Source organism: Arvicanthis niloticus, chromosome 18 (assembly GCF_011762505.2).
Source record: "Arvicanthis niloticus isolate mArvNil1 chromosome 18, mArvNil1.pat.X, whole genome shotgun sequence".
Taxonomy (NCBI): Eukaryota; Metazoa; Chordata; class Mammalia; order Rodentia; family Muridae; genus Arvicanthis; species Arvicanthis niloticus.
In genome coordinates this window covers 9,851,057-9,869,736 of record NC_047675.1, presented here as the reverse complement: position 1 = coordinate 9,869,736, position 18,680 = coordinate 9,851,057, and the positions used below count along the sequence as shown (strand labels likewise).

Below are 18,680 nucleotides of genomic sequence, written 5' to 3'. Positions count from 1 at the left end.
TTTTCACCTATAGTCGATTATTTTTGACAAAAGTATTAAAAAAAACATATTGGAGAAAGAACCACTGTTTCAAAATGGTCCTGAAAAGGCTGGGTATCCATGTGTGAAAGAGTAAGATGAGACTCCTCCCTCTTCCCAATTACAAAAGTCAGCTCATACTAGATTAAAGGAATGTGTGAAATACCTGAATCTCAGAAATTGCTTGAAGGAACATGAAGTATTTCAAGGCATTGGAGTGGACAAGGAGCTTTGGACAAACTTTCAAAAGCACAAGAAAAAAAAATAGACAAATGGGATTGCACCAAGCTAGACAGCTTTCTACAGCAAATAAAAAGTTGAGAGTTAAGGATAAGAGAAATATTTGAAAACCCTTTCTGACAAGACCCGATAATCAAAATATATAAAGAATTTACAGTATTCTAAAGAAAAAAGTGATAAATATCCCAATTAAAAATTGGCAGTAGTTCTAATTAGAAAGTTTTCAAATGAGACACAGAAAGGAAGCTTTGTGTGGTGAAGCATGCTGACAATCTCAGTGTTTGAAAGGCTGAGGCATAAACAAGTTCTTCTGTTCAATACCAACCTGGATAATCCAGCAAGCTTCCAGTCTCAAAACAGTAATGATGTATTACTATATTTACCATATAATAAATAAAGAGTAAGCATAGCTTTTCTCTAATACAATCATGCCCAAATGAGTGAAAACAAGATTAAAATTGCTTTACTCTTAAGTATTTAAAATCTTAACACATTGATATGCATCAGTTATGATACACATGCACACACACACACACACACACACACTCACATACACACATGATTTTGTGATAGAGTTCATTATGCAGACAAGATTGGTCTCAAGTTTGTGATCTTCCGGCTTTTGACTCCAGAGTACCAGGATTGCTGATACATGCCCCTTTACCTTACTCTGCGCAATCTAAGAATATTTTAATACTAAGTATAGACACACATATCTTGAAAAGTAATCTAGTGCAACTCATTGTGATGAAAATCAACCAGTGGATACAAGTTGCATAAGAAAACAAAACTGGACATGTTTTTTGCTTTATTTTTTCAAATATCTATATCCTTTACATGTGATATTAGAAATATTTTCATATTTTCAGTTGTTGTGAAAGATTTTTTGATGTAATCAATATAAAAATATTCTGCCACTGTTCAACTCTTCATCTCAAAGGCAATGCCATTCTACTCAACTGCTCAGTTTCCAGCATGGCCCAAGAAGGAAGGAACAGAAAATAACATCTCTTCTCCACTGGAATCAAGCCACGGTCCACAGCTGCCTTTTCATATCAATTAGATGCTTATTGTTTTGAATTTTTCTCTGACATTCTTTTAATTTGACATAATACCTCCGGTGTCAGAAATCTACTCCTGATCTTGGTATTTGTTTATTTAAAGTATACTGACCCATATATGCCATTTTTAAAATTTTCTTTAAGATAGCTGTCAGTTCTTTTAGACTCCAGATGACCAACTGAGGTATGAATATTAATCACTCTACACAAGTTTAAACAGAAATAAGTACAACATAAAAGTTGTAAAAATATATAAATATGACCAGATGGGTCCCTTTTGTTGGTTTTACACATAAAATTTCAGGGATAATAACTGTGTGCCTTATTTCTCTGTGCATATAAACAATGAAAGTAAGAAATGCCACCCATTTGAGAGAAAAGGATGACGTTGGACCCAATAGGAGGAGGGACGATGGCATGGGCTGAGTGGAGAAAAGGAAAGTGGGAAAATGACATAATTAAACTTTGATTAAAATATATTAAATGTAAAAATAAAATGAAATTGCGTTAGCACTTTTGAATAAGACAATAGCTTTCTACCTATCTATATTATCTATATCTATATCTATATCTATATCTATATCTATATCTATATCTATATCTATATCTGGCCTTGTGAGCTTGTGGCCAATTTGGAAGAAAATGACTTCTTCTTACTGAAAAACTATTGTAATGCCAACTGTAAAACCTGTCACATTTTGATATCGAGTAGCAACTAGGAACCAAAAGTGACCATGACACAGAGGACTCAGTGTTTAAATGATGATGATTGAATGAGCTACGTTTCCATCACTCTGTAATTACAGCTGAATCTTCCTTGCAGTTACCTGTGTATGAGATTCGTGTCTAGTGAAGCCTCCCAATTACTCTGGCCTTTAAAATAGACTTTGAAACAGCCAGTGCATGACACATTTTCAAAATTACAGTTATTTGCCTATTCCCTTCATTTTCCATATAACCAACATAGATTGTGACATGCTGCCTCTTCAGATAACTCAGTTAGATAATTAAATGTTCCCCACAAGAAAGGGAGCTTATTAAGGGGAACATGCTGTCTTCTTTGAAATTTCACAAAATACTTAGGAAACATCAGCTACACTGTACATTGCCTGCTGTGGGCTTCTGGTAGGAGATGATTTCCTATCAATGAGGCTCTGGTTTTCCTTTATCAATGGTAGCTCTGGTCGCTCCTTTATCAATACAACATCGAACCCACTTATTAATCTATGATTTACTATTTTCCCTTAGAAAAAATTTGGGAAAAAATGTGAGATGATTTTTATTAGCAGATTTTCATAAAAATAATTAAACATACTTTCCTTAGAGCAGGAGTGTGGGGTAATCCATGCTGTCAAAAGGGCTGAACTTGTGTTTGTGTGATTATCTATTCTCTACAGTTTAAATGGAGGGAATACTTGTCAAAACTCCAACATTTCACAGATTTAAATATTCGTTACTGAGTCTGGTGAAGCCTATTAACTACTTGAATGGAGGAAAAAAATCAAATATGCACAATGAAGTCCTAAATGAGGCCTGCTCTCTATTAGAGGTCTTTTGAGTGCATTGGGACTTAAGATTTTATAAAATTCACAACCAATTATGTTAACATAAAAAGTCATTACAAATATTTGGCAGGAAATTAGTGATATAAGCTATGTACTGTTCAGCTACTTAACATGCTTTATTTTTTTATTTGGTTTTATTCGCTTACCAGGTGAATTATAATAATAATATAATAACTTTAAATTTTTATGTTAACATATGCTCATGAGGTCCTCCTCAAAAGTCTATTGGGGATGATAGATAAATAGACAGATAAATAGTAAGTAAGCTATATTTACTGCATAGACGGTCATTATTACAAACAACTCAGAAGCATATATTTTATCAGGTAAATCATTATTCATTAAATAGTTAGGCTACGTTAGGTTTTTAATGAAGCCCTATCTCCTTCCGGCCACAGTTCCACTTAATAAGAACAACCAGTGAACAAGGATGGACTCCTTTTACATTATATATTCCGATTAAATCGCCCTGGTGCAGAAATGTATAAGCTAAAAATACTGTGGAATAGTTCACTAAGTATAACCAGAAACTCAGGAGTCTCCAGAGATCAAAGACCAATCTAGATTTGCATCGCCAGTGTGATACCACTTTGAAGTCAGAATATATCCTACAGGAGACTTTCCAGTGTTCTTAAAGGAATAACAAGAAGGCCCAAACAAACATGTGGAAGAGAGTGTGGGATTACAGAAGTGCAGCCTGAAACTCTCTGATGATGCTACTGATACAGTTGCTTTCTCAATGTCTCTAGCTCTCAAAGGGGAGGACATGGTTTTACAGAGAAGCAGTTGTTTGCAGTTCTGTTATTGCCTTGCTTACTCTTAATAGCCAAAATGGTCACTCACCAGCACCATATATTTTATGATGTGATACAGTGTGGTACCTGGCATGACAAAGGTATATTTTGCAAAACTGTAGTTCTAATTCAGATTTGTAGGAAATAGAGGGAAGATAAAACAGGCAGAGGAGGAATTTAAAAACTTGAAGGATTATGTTCTTTCCTCTTCCCTTCTTCACCCCCTCTCCTCTCTCTTCCTTCCCTTCTTCTTTTCTTCCTTTTGTTTCTTTGTTCATTTATTTAAAGAGATAAAAGATAATGTCGAGTAGCCAGGGCACTGAGGAGAATCTGGGGAGATTTAGGAGAGGGGAAAAATATGATCAAATATATTGCATTGTATGTCCAACATACAATGGACATCTTTTTCTTCTGTTCGTTTGCCTTGTCCAACTCTGAAATGATATTCATTTTATCTTATTATATTTTGTCTTTAAAAATGTTTAATTACTTTTTTTTTTTTTTTTTTTTTTTTTTTTTACAATCCAGTCATTGTCTCCTCTTGGTCTGTTCTCCCACAGTTTCTCATCCCATTCCTCCTCCACCCTGTCTCCAAGAGGATGTTCCACCGACCCAGCCAGGCCTCCCACTGCCTGGGGTCTCAAGTTGCTCCAGGGCTAGGTGCATCTTCTACAACTTAGGCCAGACCAGGCAGTACTCTGCTGTATATGTGTTGGGGTCTCGGACGAGCTAGTGTATGCTGCCTGGTTCATGTTTCAGTGTCTGAGAGATCTCAGGGTCCAGGTTTGTTGAGACTGCTGACCTTCCTATGGGGTTACTCAGCTTTTTCTAGCCTTTCCTTAATTCAACAACAGGGGTTCTTTAGGAGGAGCTAGGGTGGGAGGAGTAAGGAAAGGAAGAGGAAAAGGAAGAGGAGGAGCTAGGGAGAGCAGAGATGTAGGAGCGATGGAGAGCTACGCAGGTGTGGAGAGCAGTTGCGGGTAACAACTTTTTTTTTTTTTTTTTTTTTTTTTTTTGGTTTCTCGAGACAGGGTTTCTCTGTGTAGCCCTGGCTGTAACTCACTCTGTAGACCAGGCTGGCCTCGAACTCAGAAATCCGCCTGCCTCTGCCTACCAAGTGCTGGGATTAAAGGTGTGTGCTACCACCGCCCGGCTACAACTTTTATTTAGAGTTAGCTAATTGGGAAACAACTCTCTTTGTATGGGCATATTGTTACTAAGCATTACCAAACATATAAAGCCGTTGATTAACCTTTGAGCATTAGAGTCTCATTTTCTTACTGGGTCTGCATGGATGGCTGGATGGTCTGGGCAATGCCCAGCCTTGTGGAGACAGCGTGGAAGACTGGCAGAGCCATCTCTCAGGCTGGTGTCTCATGGATGGCAGGGCTGGTGTTTTTGGCTGGTCGTTTCTAGCTGCAGTGCACATGTGGCCTCTGGCCATAGAACATGGATGGCGGCTGAGCTAGGCAGAGCTGCTGCAGCTTAGATAGTCTTTACCGGCGGCCGTTTTTAAAATAACTTAAGCATTGGTTGGGTGTAAGTATCTGCATCTGTCTCAGTCAGCTGTGTGTTGGGCCTCTCAGAGGGCAGCCATGCTAGGCTCTGGTCTGTAAGCACACCATAACATCTGTAATAGTGTCAGGCCTTGGAGCCTCCCCTTGAGCTGGATCCCAATATGGGCCAGGCACTGGACCTCCTTTGCCTTAGTCTCTCCTCCATTTTTGTTCCTGACATTCTTTTTAACAGGAACAATTCTGGCTCAGAGTTCTTTTGACTGTGGGATAGCTTGTTATATTTTATAAAGAAAGAAAAGTTGAATGAATGAATAAATGGTTGGATGGATGGATGAATAGATGAATAGATGAATAGATGAATGAATGAAAACCTAGCTTCTGGAGTAGAGGTTAACAACTGAACTGTCACTTACACATTCTGGGAGAGAGATGATCAGTTTTCTTCAGTAAAAGGACACTGAGTGTATCAGCCACTCCAGACAGGCCTTGTCTTCAGAGTGATTGGCCAAAATACAATGTACTCCACAGTTGTTTGTGTGCTTTTATTTAGTTTGAGTTAGACATTGTTGTTTTTTTTTCTTTCTTTCTTTCTTTTGGGGTATGGTTTTATTTTGTTTTCTTGGTTTGGGGGAGTTTTGTTATTGTATTAGATTTTTGTTTGTCTTTTGAGACAGCTTAAAGTTGGGTAGGTCAGGAAAGGAGATGACCTGGGAGGAGGACTTGGAAGGACATGAAGGAGAGGAACAATATGATCAAATATATTTAAATTTAAAATTTCAATTGAATAATACAATATAATATAATTTTTAAAACTTCATTGCAATTAAAAAATTATGATGAAACTCTAGGGAATATATGTCATCATTTTCTTTATTTCTGGAAAATATAGCCAATTTAAAGTCTAAACCTGACAAAACAAACCCATTTAAGCTGAAGTAAAGAGTCTTTGTGTGACAGGTGTTAGCTTCTGAATTTGAGGAGGTTCAAAGTCACATAAGCCAGTAAGAGCCAGTCAGCACTATTCCGGGTGCTCTGATTCCTGAGCCAGGGGCTTTTCCTGACAGCATTCTATGCCCATCAACACATGGAGAGGTGTGTATTCCCCCACACTACTGACATTCAGAAAGACAGAGAGGATAGTGAAAGCACCAGTACACAGAAACTTGGATGAAGAACTCCAGTGTGGACTGTGTGCGCACCTTAAGCCTTTCTCAGAGTGTAGGTTTGATGAGCAGCTTGCACTGGAGCAGGCAGGTTTTGACTTAATAATTTAGGAATGTCTCCTCTACTTGTACCTTTGTCCAAATCTCAGCATTGCACAGGGAGAAATTTTAAGAAAGTGATGACTACTCTAAACAGTTTCTCAAAATAGGATACTTTTTATCTTGATGAGAACAAATTGGGCATGAATAAAGAAGAGCATGGTTCATATTGGTTTTTCATTATCTTCATACAACTGCACACGTGGAAGACACGACTCTAGTCTGTTGTCAAATTTAATTATAACTTCATTCGTATCTCTTCTTTTATGAAGAAGGATGGGTACTGATTTCTAAAGTTTTGGGTTGCTCTCTAATGCATATTTGCCTTATCCTGGCTGTCCAGTGTTTTCCCTAGACATTGGAAATGGGAATACTTATTATAATAATTTTGTCTACTTCCACAATGATGTCCAAAGCTGTTTTGTACTAATACAAACTGGAAATTTTAGTTTTCAAGCACAGTTCAAACAAAAACCCAAAGTCAACGTATTCTTCATCAAACTGATGAGATTTTATAGTAAATGTGCCTTCTTTGAAGAAACAAAAAAGAGTTTCACCCTATCTGGTTCTGAGCATACTTGGAAGACTTTTACAGCCTTTGAAAGCAAAGTGTTGTGAGACCCTGTTCTTTAAGTCATGGTCGTAAATCAATAGTCCAACGATTTTATTTGCTGTCTTCTCTTCCAACAGTATTGAAGAACTGTCCAGAAGAAAGGACTCCGAGAGAGGGGTTCCATTATATCTGCTGAGCAGAGTCCTGTGTTATTGATTTGTTTATTAAGAGGAGAAATGGGGACTACAAACTTGGAGTAAACGGCCTGTGTTTTACTTTCTTTGCTCAGTGAAAGGAATAAATATTACATAACCACAAAGCACATTAGTAGGTTTCATTGTTATACATGTTAGATATGACCACCCCCTGTCCCAAATTGATGCTGTCACTATAATTATGCATTGGTTCTGCTCAGAGGAATGTTAATGAAGAATTACAATGATTTTATAATGGAGACACTAGGCACCGAAAGCAATAATGAAAAACGGAGTGGACATGGCTATCACACACTCACAGCGTAGTTAGCCTTTCTGCCTGGGACATAGGTTGTGAGCAGCTCATGCTCAGAGCGAAGAATAGTGTAAGAGTTTGGGTCCCTGGCCTGTCACCTTTAAATAAGAAGCACTAACTGATACCTTACTTTTTTCAAAACTCGCTTATTAAAAATATGTGCGGTAATCCTCACTTAGTAACTAGCTCTTATATGCCGAGAATATCATTTGTGTTATTTCATTGACTTGACACAATTTACCCGGGACTTACATGCTTACTTTCTTAATGGATGAAGTGAGTGGCCTTTTGTTTGGTAAGTTAAGTTCATACACAAGTAGAAAAATTGCAATTTTTGTTTGCAAAATACAAAAAAAAAAAAGTACTTTGTTTGCAATATTCTCTCTCACTCCAAAGTTCAGTTTTAACTTGATTCAGCAACCTGGTGTTTTGTTTAGTTTTGATGTGTATATGTGTGTTTATTTTTGCATCTGTGCTTTTGTTTGTATGTCTACCTTGTATGCATATACTATGTGTGGTATATATACACAGGTGTAGTATGTGTTTTAATAAAGGTTTCTGTTGCGGTGATAAACACCATGGTTTATTTCAGCTTACAACTCTCAGGTCATGATCCTTTACTTGGGGAAGTCAGAGCAGAAACTCAAGGCAGGAGCCTGGAGGCAGACGCTGAAGCAGGAGCCATGGAGTGCCTGCTTATTGTTTTACTCCTCATGACCTGTTCAACCTGCTGCTTCCTTATACCACTCAGGACAACAGCTCACGGGTGTCCACCAACAGTGGATTGGGCCCTCCAGCAGCAACCACCAATCAAGAAAACACCTTAGAGATTTGCCTACAGGCAATATGGTGGATACTTTTTCTCAGCCAAGTCTCCTTCATGCAGATATAACTCTAACTTGTGTCATGCTAACAGAAAAATATGACAGCATACTTGCAGCCCTTTATATGCGGAGGATAGAAGAAGCTATCAGATGTCCTATTCTGTCATTCTTCACTTTACTTCAAGATGAAATTTTTTACTGAGCCTAGAACTATACCGGACACCAGCAAATCTGTCTAGTTCATTTTTCATAGAGTTGACTTTACAGATGCATATGGCCATAACCAACTTTTTAGATGATAATGACCTGGGATTTGAACTCAGGTTCTCAGGGGTCATGCTCATTTGCATATTTTGCCACCACCCCAGCCCACATGCCAAACCTTTTAAAGTTAGATTTGATTAAGTGCAGGAAATAAGTGAACTAGAGTTTTCACTCTGTTTTAATTTTTAGGATAGTATTGTTCATTTTGAAATTAAAATTCACAGAGTTATACAATGAAGAATATAGGCTTTATTTGAAATAAAACTAGGCATCATTTTATAAATAGATTACATTAAATTAAAACACTCTTCAAAGCATTAACATTCTTTTCTCCGGCAAAAATAATTTTCAATTTCCTTTTCTTTTCCCCTCTAACTGAAAGCAGTAACTCATGGATATAGTAGATGAGCAAGCCTTTACTTCAATCATTTTCTTTGGGTGACTTCTTTTAAGCTAGTGATGAGGAGCCTGCCTTGAGGAGTGCACAGTTCACTGATAAAGGCAAAGCAGTACTTTAGGAGTTAGAATGGGTTATTTTCTCTACCCCTCCCATCCCTCCATTCATCCCGATCCCTGGGTCCTTGTCTTCAGTAAGACTTCCTACCACTACAGCTTCTGCTATAGATAACAGAAAGGCCGCACATCGGTTAGTACAGCCTTTTTGGAATCAGTGTTCCCTTTTCACACTGGGTTCACAAAATCTCTGAGCACAGCAATGTAACTGACGTCTGGCTCTGCAGACTTTTCTCAACTTTCAAAGGTCCTTTCCACACCTGTTCTCTTAGCAATAGTCACTCCAGGAAGTTTGAGTGGTTTTGTATAACTTCTATATGAATTTTCTGATCTTCATTAGCAGGCTTTAATGGGTCCAAGGCTGGGATAGGATATACTCTAGGACATTTTGAACAGCTGTCCTCATAGCATTGAGGACATTTATGACTCTTCACTCTCTCTTCTCGTTCACTAGGTATAATTTTTCCCTTCAGCCTTCAGCACGGCTGATCCATCTAAAGCTTAGCCCAGATTCCCTTCAGCTTTTCTTCTGCATAGGCACTACTTGTGATATGTGATTTATTCAATATATTTCTCAATTTGAGATTTTTCACATTTTCTTTTCAAAAGCAGGACATCATCTTTGGTGACAATAACCTTAAACTCATGAACTTGAATGTCTTCAAGATTTATATTTAATCATGCTTTCACCAAATCCTGCACCGCCAATAACAGCAGCCATATTTTCAAGTTAGTTCTTCCTATTGTCCACAGATGGTAGAATTCTGATCAACTTTTAGTTTGTTCAAACCAGTGATTTTAGAGCTCCTGCATCAACATCTCCAGCAATCATTACCAAGGGCTTTCTTCCAATTCTGAACACTGACATTGTCAAGAGCAGCTACAATGGACTGCACATTAGAAAATTTCTTTTTACTCAGCAGGACATGGGCATCTTGGAATTTACATTTTTTTAGCTTTTGATATATTAATATGGAAAATATACCATCTATCAAACTTCATCCCTTCAATAATTTCTAATTCATAATATAAGGGTTTTTTCCCATAGTTAACTGTAAAGATGCTTTTTCTTCCAGGGGTTTTGGTTGTTGTTACTGCATCAGAAATGATGTTTCCAATATCTTTGTCTCCATTTGCAGAAATTGTAGCAACCTGAGAAATTTCTGTCCAGATTATCACAGGCTTACAAACTTTTTAAATTTAGTGATTACAGCATCAACAGCCAGCATCACACTTTGCATGCTTTCCACTGGATTAGCACTTTTGGTACTCTTCTCATGGCCCTCCTTGGCCGCTGAGCATGCCTGGACAGAAACAGTTGTGGTGCTACTCCAGTTTCATCCATCCTAATAGCAAACATCTTGAAGAAGTTAGCTCTGATACTTTTATACTTTTCCTTTAAATCAATTGATTTGCAACTGTCACCACATCTTCCCTTTGGTACCATTGTAACAGTGATGACATTAACTGAAAGATCGTCAGCCTGAAACATTTAAGACTCAGGCATCCACACCAAATTTTACATCTTTTGAGTGAGATGAGTAGCTAATGCTGCCTGGGACTTTCTAGTGGAGATCTGATCTAGCAAGGGATTGTGGGTTTTCAAAACATTTCTTTGAAGTGGAAGCACACATAATAAGGCAGGTGTTCAATAGTGAGTAAAGAAAATTTCTTTATTAGCTTATGCAGGTAAGCTGGATTCATCATGACATTTCAAAAATAGCTTTATTTGACTCCCTCCTCAGTCCTCCATCCTCTTCCTGCTTCCTATCCCCACCAAAAAAACTGGGTAGATACCCAGGACTGGTACAGCTGGGCTACATGGCTGTTGTAATTTTATAGAGACACTACTACACTAATTCCTTAGTGGCATTGTCAGTGAACACACTGAACAGCAGAGATGGAGCCCTACATAAGTATGCATCCCTTGGTGATATTTAGCAAATAATTGACTTATGGCACAGTTGTTGAGAGGATGCATATTTTTATTTCTACAAATATCTAAAATCTAAATAAAGTAAAACATATTTCTGAAATTTAACGACTAGTTCTTAAAAGCAGGTATAACTTGCTTGTACCAATGCCCAAAGGATACAACTCTCCTTAGGTATCTGTGGTGAAAGAAGCCTACAGACATGAGTTACAAATATATACAAAGACAAGCTTGGCAGGTAGTATCTTCAGTCTTCATCAGCAGAGTGTGTATCCACTATATTTGATCATGTGACTCAATAACTCATTATGTGAGTTTGATTGTTATCTCTTTGATGTGTCTCGAAGATCTACATCATACAACTTTGGTGATGCTATTTCCTTTGCTAATGATGTCCAAACCTGTTAAAATAAATTGCAGGGAAACACAGTGGGAAATGAAGCTTACCAGGTGGAAGATCAAATGAAATTAAGCTCTTGACCAAATGTCCGTAAAATTGACTTGACTTAATAAATTCGATGCAAATTGAGTTGTGTCATTTGGGATGTGTGCATGCACACATACATACATGTTTTTAACTTGCCAAGTACTTCTTCTTGCCTCTTTAAAAATCTCATGAATAAATAAATATAAATTGGTTATTTTCATTTTAAAAATCCACATTTTTATCTGCAATTGAAGACCAACTATAAACTATCCTACACACACACACACACACACACACACACACACACACACACGCAGAGTCTTTAAAGGACATGGGAAATTAAGAATACCCAGTGACATCTCTGGTGTTAGATTACCATATTGTTTTTGAAGCAAGAGGTATTTTAAGTTCACCACAATAGTTTTCTTTAAATATTTTATATCTATTTATTTGCTAGGGGTGTCTTGCATGCATGGCATCAGTGTGAGGGTTGGAGCATAGCTTGTCAGTTTTTCTCTTATATCATGTGACTTGAACTTAGGTCATTGGTCTCTGTAACAAATGCCTTTACCCAATAAGCCAACTATATGACCCCATCACAGTTTCTTGATGAATTCTGGCTACCTTTGTTAAGCCGTTTTGTAATTTGGATAGATAAGTAGATGATAGATTACAAATAGATATGGATAGAGATACATAGAGACATAAATATAAATGTAAGTACTGTAGACATAAGCACATATTTAACCACTATATAATCTATGAAAATTTGGAGTGAGAACATTGTGTTAGCTCCTGTAATTGATTTTTATATATCTTTGAGTATATATCTTCACTATCTTTCAGAAAGCTTTTTCTTTATCCCTTCTTCTTATTAAGTAACAGTTAAATATATTTCCTATTTGATCTAGTGACTTCATAATAGTAAAACTATATAGTTGCCTCATTTGCCTTGTCTACAAAACTATGAATGTATTCTAACTGATAACCTGCTTACTCTTGAGTCCAAGATCCTAGTATAGTGCCAAGTATATAAAATATGCTCAATAGTTGTTTGTTGAAATGAACCTAATCAATTCAGAGACTAGTTTGAGTATATATTTATTCTAAAGTGATCCCCAAATGTGCTTAACAATATCCTCAAAGTAAACAAATTTCTATCCTGGAAGAAAACTTTTTAAGACTTAGAAAGTACATAACACATAAGGCTCAGGAAGTTCCTGAAACATACAAAATTCACAAAGCTTCTGCCTCCCCTGGGTTTAATTAGTAGTAAAGACTGCTGGGAAAGAGGAAATGCTCATACCTGTAAAGAATGCCAGGGTTTTTGTTCTCATGAGTCCTTATCCAAGCAGGGATGTATTTTTCAGCAAAACAGCTGCCAGTGACTCCTTTATGTTTCTGTGAGTATCCCTTTGTTCAGACCCCTATAAACAGCACCATTAACTTCATTAAGTTATCAAATTTTACTTCGGTAGAATCCTTTCTTTTATTTGTCATTGGTGCCATATCTGCAGTGAATAGAGTCCTTTTAATAATGTTTCCAGGAAACATCATATAATACAAGGTTTGTACTGGTCCCAGATGAATGTTTCTTATCTTATTTCATGGCCCAGATGCTGACATTTGTGGTCAAGTAATGAATTTCAGCATCTCATTGGAATACTGAAACCACGTAACCCCTTAGAACAATAGCATGCAACACACTGTGGGTGAACTTTTAGACATGAATTCATCTCAGGCTACCATTACACAAGTAAAAATAATTTCAACTCTGTGTATTTGGCTTGTTATTGAAAAAATTAATATTAATAATAATGATGAAGATAATATTTTTTGCTACCTGGCTGAAGGAACCAGGACATTTTCCTTATCAATTTGGACAGATCAAAGATGATAAAAGTTTATTCTATCAATTAGAGTTATTTTGATTAAATGATAACCCAAACTGTTAATATAATAAGTTTTCAAAACACACACATAGATTAATTGCTTCTATAAGCTATGATATAATAATATGTAAAGAACATCCTAAAAGAAAAAAGTTAACAGAAATTTATAACTCTCCATTCATTAAAATTCCATATTAAATATAATTTTCTCTTCTAGGCAAGCAGATATTTTTAGCTTTTTTGACTATCTTAATTTATGAAGCAAACTACAGTAGTTTGATATATGTATACAATATGAAGTTATCAAATCAGGGCAGTGAATATTTCATTTTAAGGTTAAAATTTTGATTAACATATATAATTGTCCACATTTATAGATACAGTATGCTATTTTAATGTAAGTGTATATTATGTCTTGATTCTGAGTCTTCAAACTCTTCCCTTATAGTTATTCATAAAATATGTAACAGGCTACTGTGAACTATGACTGTGCTCCTCATTACTGCCACTGTGTTATGTTAGTAAATATTGTCCAAACACACATAAGCTGAGGCTAATTTTCCCACATCTAATCATTATCATATATTCCAATTCACTTTTCAAAAGATCTTCATATGAAAGACTATATGTGATATTTACATGTATGTACCTGAGTCATTTCACATTTTTAATTTTTTATTTTTTTTAATTTTTTATTTTATTTTTTATTGGATATTATATTTACATTTCAGATTTTATCCCCTTCCTCCCACCACCCAGGAACCTCCTATCCCATCTCCCCTCCTCATGCTTCTATGAGGATGTGCCCATACCTACCCCCCAACTCCCACCTCCCCACCCTCAAATCCCTTCCCCACTCAGTGTTCATCTTTCAGGGAACCAAGAATCTCCTCTCCCACCTATGCCTGACAAGGCCATCCTCCCCTTCATGTACAGATGGAGTCATGGGTCCCTCCCTATGTGCTCCCAGGCTGGTGGTTTAGACCTTAGGGAGCTCTGGTTGGTTGGTATTGTTGCTCTCCTCATGGGGCCACAAACCCTTTCTGCTCCTTCAGTCTTCTCTCTAACTTCTCCATTGGGAACCCCTTGATCAGATCAGTGGTTAACTGTGAGCATTGGCCTCTAAATGTGTCAACCTTTGGCAGACCGCTAAGGAGACAGCTATATCAGGCTCTTGTCAGCATGCACTTCCAGCCATCCACATCAGTGTCTACCTTTGGTGACTGTACCTGGGATGGAGACCCAGAAGGAATGGTCTCCAGATGACTCCTCCTTCAGTTTCTGTCCCACACTTTGTTTCCATATTTGCTCCCTTGAGTATTTTTGTTACTCCTTCTCAGTAGGACTGAGGCATCCATACTTGGTCTTTCTTCTTCATGAGCTTCATGTGGTCTGTGTGTTCAGTCTTGGCTATTCCAAGCTTTTGGGCTAACATCCTCTTAACAGTAAGTAAATACCAGGTGTGTTCTTTTGTGATTGGGTTACCTCACTCAGGATGATAATTTCTAGTTCTATCCATTTACCTAAGAATTTCTTGAATTTATTTTTAATAGCTGAGTAATACTCCATTGTGTAAATGTACCACATTTTTTGTATTCATTCTTCTGTTGAAGAACATCTGGGTTCTTTTCAGCTTCTGGCTATTATAAATAAGGCTGCTATGAACATAGTGGAGCATATGTCCTTGTTATATGTTGGAGCATCTTCTGGGTATATGCCCAGGAGTGGTATAGCTGGATCCTCAGGTAACGCTATGTTCAAATTTCTGAGGAACTGCCATACTGATTTCCAGAGTGGTTGTACCAGCTTACAAACCCACCAACAATGGAGGAGTGTTCCTCTTTCTCCACATCCTTGCCAGCATCTACTATCACCTGAGTTTTTGATCTTAGCCATTGTGCTTGGTTTGAGGTGGTATCTCAGGGTTGTTTTGATTTGCATTTTCCTGATGACTAAGGATGTTGAGCATTTCTTGAGGTGCTTCTCTGCCATTTGAGTTTCCTCAGTTGAGAATTCTTTGTTTAGCTCTGTACCCCATTTTTTGAAAGGGTTATTTGGTTGTCTGGAGTCTAATTTCTTGAGTTCTTTGTATATCTTGGATATTAGCCCTCTATTGGATGTAGGATTGGTAAAGATCTTTTCCCAAACTGTTGGTTGCTATTTCATTTTATTGACAATATCCTTTGCCTTACAGAAGCTTTTCAATTTTATGAGGTCCTGCAAGAGCACCCACATACATTTCACTTTTTAAAAATGCCCTACATTTCCACCCTTTTCTCTGTTAATGATAGGATTCTCCTTTCTGTGGATGAATAGTATTCGACCATACACACATATACTACCTTTTCATCATTTATTTACCTGAAGATAGGTATCTGATTTCACATTATACATACTGTGAATAGTGCGATGAGGAAACGGATGTTCATATCTCTTGGATGTGATGAATTCATTTCCTTGGAATACATATTGGAAGTGGAATAGCTGGATCACACTGGAGTTCTAATTCCTGTTGCTTAACCAGAGTGTTGTCCAAAATGCTTCAAAATGTAGCCACTACTGTACAAGTATTAAAGTGTCCTAATATCCACATGTTTATACCATCTGTGGATTTTCTCTTCAGTAAAAATCATCATAACTGGAGTAAGATGATGTCTTATTTTGGACTTGACTTGCATTTCTTTCAAAGGTATCAAAAGTGTTTCTTGAATTTGTTGAGTATTTGAACTACATTTTTAAAAAAGTATCTATTTAAACACAACATAAGATATTTCAGGGCATTTCTACTTATTTTGTAGAGATATGATAAGAGGATTTTCTTTATATTAAATGAGATAACAGAAAAAGCAAGTTTTTATACAAAATTATGATAAACCTTATCTCTCAAAGACTAAGAATAAATTTGTAATTATTACTAATAGCATTTTACCTAAGGGATCCAGAATTTTAAAGCTATTTTAAAGGAAATAAACACCTTTTTCTTATTTGCCTTCAATAGGCAATATTGACTTGATTTAAAAGTAAAAACCAAGCAATAGGGAAAGCACTTGTTTGACATAGGAAAGCAGTGTGGTGATCTAATAATAGCTTATTTTACATTCATATTGTGCATATCTCTAGAATCAATATCTAGTGTGTTTATTTTAGGATTATATACAAAATAAAGAATGTTCTAGGTATGTTCACAAAAAGACTCCAACTGAAATTTCATCTAAAATGGTGATTAAATAACTATTTCATCTAAATTTCATCTAAAATGGTGATTAAATAACATTAAACAAATCTCCCATTTCTGTAGGAACAAACATCTTATTATAGTGTTCAATATTAGAAATGTTAGATTATGCATAGATTCCAATTATATTTTAAAAATTAATTCATGACACAACAAAAATAGTAAAATTTTATGTACTATATTTTGATATAAACTTTTCATGTTGAAAATTACAGCTGGGAGATTTATAGTATTGTCAGAAGTATAATTCAATTTTCTCTAATAGTGTTGAATACTCCCCTGCCCACTAATATACTTATCCAACCTCATTCTATAGACACAGAGTTCATTGGTAAAAGAAATTCAGCTCAATAAGAAGTTATCATAGCACAGAAATTCAAAGGGACAGACATGATTTCAGAGTGAAAACCTGGTAGGAGAGAAAATGGGAATCATTTTGAACACATTGGTGTAGGAGATGACTTCCCGAACAGAACATGGATAAAAGAGGCTCTAAGATCAACAATTAATAAACGGAACCTCATGAAACTGATAGAACACCATCCATTAGACAAAGTGGCAGCCTACAGAATGAGAAAAGATCTTGTACCAACTACAAATCCAATAGAGGTCTAATATCCAAATTATATAAAGAACTTAAGAAACTTGACATCAAATAAACAAATAACCCAACTAAAAAGTGGGTTACAGATCTAAACAGAGAATTCTCAACAAAGAGACCTCAGGTGGTGGAGAAACACTTAAAGAAATGTTTAGCATCTGTAGCCATCAGGGAAATGAAAATCAAAACTACTTTGCAATTCTATCTTACACCTGTCAGGATGACTAAAAAAAAAAAATGCAAGTGACAAGTAATGTTGGAGACAATATGGAATAAGGGGAATGCTCCTTCATTGCTAGTGTGAGTACAAACTTGTACAACTACTATGGAAATCAATATGATGGTTCCCCCCAAAATTGAAAATTGATCTACTTTAAAACCCAGATATACCATTCTTTGGGCATATACCTAGAGAATGTTCTAACCTACCAGAAGATACTTGCTCAACGATTTTGACTATGTTTGTTCAGAATAGTCAGAAGTTGAAAATAACCTAGATGTCTTTCAACTGAAAAATGAATAAAGAAATGGAAGTAGATTTACACCATGGAGTATTAATCAGCTGTTAAAAATGACATAATGAGATTTTCAGGCAAGTGGATAGAACTAGAAAAAATCATCCTGATTGAGGTAATCTATACCAAGAAAGACAAACATGGTGATAATTAGCTTATAAATGGATATTAGCTATTAAGTAAATGATAAGTATGCTATAATCCACAGACTCAGAGAGATTAGGTTAAAAAATGGCTCTAGGCAGGATGCATGGATCTCTTCGGAAAGGGAAATAAAATAAATCTCAGGAGTGGAAAAGGAGGTCTAGTAGGGATGGAAGTGGGAGGAATCAGATGAACACCGGGAGAGGTAGAGGGAGATAGTGTAGGGAGAAACGGCTAGAATTCAGGGGTACTTGGGGGTGAAAACCTAGTGCAGTGGAAATTTCCTAGACTCTTTAAGGGTGCACCTAGTAAAAACTCCTAGTAATGGGAGACACAGAGTTTAAACTAGCCATTATTTTGCCATGCCATGTTTTTCAAGTCTTCTAGAAGTGGGAGTGGGTTGCATTTGGTTGAGTTGTTAGCCAAGAGGGATGGGTTGTGGAAATCCCTCAACAAACCTGGCTGATGCTAAGACAAAGAATAGCTCCCTAAAAACTGAAAGTGGGACTCCATTGCGAAGGACAGCATCTACACAGGTCATCGAGTGTAGAGAGGGAGAGCTAGTGTCTGCATGAAGGCTTCATCCCTACATTCTAGTCCCTTTGGCATGGGAAAGTATTTTATATATTACTGAAAGAGACACCTGTATAGCCTCCCAGCCACAAAACCCTCAACCTATAATCTTTCCTCTACGGAAGATGCGCTGAGGCAATGGGGACACAGAACTTGTGGGACTGGACAACCAATGTCTGATTAAAACTGAACTCAAGCCATGAAAGAGGGCCGATGCCCTATAATGCCTGGATAGCCAG

At 36.8% G+C, this 18,680-nt stretch overlaps 1 pseudogene; it reads right to left on the bottom strand.

The window, feature by feature from the left end:
• Positions 1-9,355: 9,355 nt before the first annotated feature.
• Positions 9,356-18,409, bottom strand: LOC117723450 (60 kDa heat shock protein, mitochondrial pseudogene; annotated as a pseudogene).
• Between the last annotated feature and the right edge of the window lie 271 nt (positions 18,410-18,680).